Source organism: Empidonax traillii, unplaced genomic scaffold (genome assembly GCF_003031625.1).
Source record: "Empidonax traillii isolate 1590-97213 ecotype Southwest subspecies unplaced genomic scaffold, ASM303162v1 scaffold5401:size8419, whole genome shotgun sequence".
Taxonomy (NCBI): Eukaryota; Metazoa; Chordata; class Aves; order Passeriformes; family Tyrannidae; genus Empidonax; species Empidonax traillii.
Window position 1 is genome coordinate 6,996 of NW_020960594.1, and position 1,424 is coordinate 8,419.

Genomic DNA, 1,424 nt, shown 5'->3' on the forward strand with positions numbered 1-1,424 from the left:
GAGAGGTAGAGAGAAGTGTCTTAACACTGAGGTATAGAATTGTGAGTTAGTGCAAAACTGTGTGGAACTACTTTGGTTTAAGGCATTATTTACAGCATTTGCCGCTGTTTGACCACCATGATGTTGATGGATTTAAGGCGGTTCTCAACAAAGGATACGAGTTTGTTAAAAATGCAGGGTCCGAAAACTGGTGCTAAAAGGAGTATTGTTATGGGACCGATAAGACAGGATAGCAAGGTGGTGAGCCATGGTGCCTGATCAAACAGTGATGTGAACCAGTCCTGCGATTCCCTGTCCCTTTTTCGACTTTCTAATCTCTCACGCAGCTTGGCCATGGTGTCTTTCACTAACCCTGTGTGGTCTGCGAAAACGCAGCACTCCTCTTTAAGAGCAGCACACAGCCCGCCTGCTTGTAAGAACAGAATGTCCAGTCCTCTGCGATTTTGCAGAACCACCTCGGACAGTGACTTAAGTGCTCGTTGCTGTCCGACCTTCGTCTGCGCCGAGCCCGCAGGGTGGGACAGGGTGTTGGTCGGCGTGTTGTTCTCCTCTGGCACTGGGCTGTACTGGTTCCGAGGGCGTCCGATGATCCAATCCTGCAAGTAAAAGCTCGCAGTTTTCATTAGTAGGGAAGATGTCAGGTTCAGAGGTGTTTTATGCCTTGTAGCTACATCCATATGTGGCCGCCCCATGTTCCAGGTGGGAGGGGGCTGGGTGCTGCCAGGGCAGTTGCATTGCCCCCTCCCCTTCACGTTTCCCTGATTTTTAGATCTACAATCTTTAGCAAAGTGCCCTTTTTTCCCCCATGCAAGACACGGCCTTCTAGGTTTGATTTGAGGAGAGGGATGTATTATTGCCGGACTCCCGAGCTGGGGGCAGTTTACTGCCACATGTCCTGGCTGGCCACATTTAAAACACACCATTGCATTAGCTATTGCTGCGTGAACAGCCACTTGAATTGGGGCAAAATGCTCTTCTTTTGTGACATGCTTAATCATGTCAGCGATACTCGCTGCAGCTGGCAAGGATCGCAGAATGTCCTTGGTTGCTGAATTACATTGCTGGCACAGACAATCTGCGAGGACTGGGCCCTTTGCCTCCAGGGGGAGGGAGGAGGAACCAATCGCCGCTTGAAGACGGTCTACAAACTGTGTAAAAGTTTCACTTTCAGCCTGTTTGATGGTAGACCACGGGGATGGCTTAGCAATAACTGCTGAGGCCATGTGAATGGCTTCTCTAGCAGCCCTAGTGGTTGCTTTAACTTCATGTGGTCGCATACCTTCTGCCTGTGCTCGTGGGGTGATCATAGCAGGGTCAACACCCATTAACCGTTGCAAGCTAGAACCATGCAGGGGATGGTCTGGACCAGTTACTGATGCAAGCTGTTTCACACAATTATCCTCCCATTCCTGTTTAAAAACAAT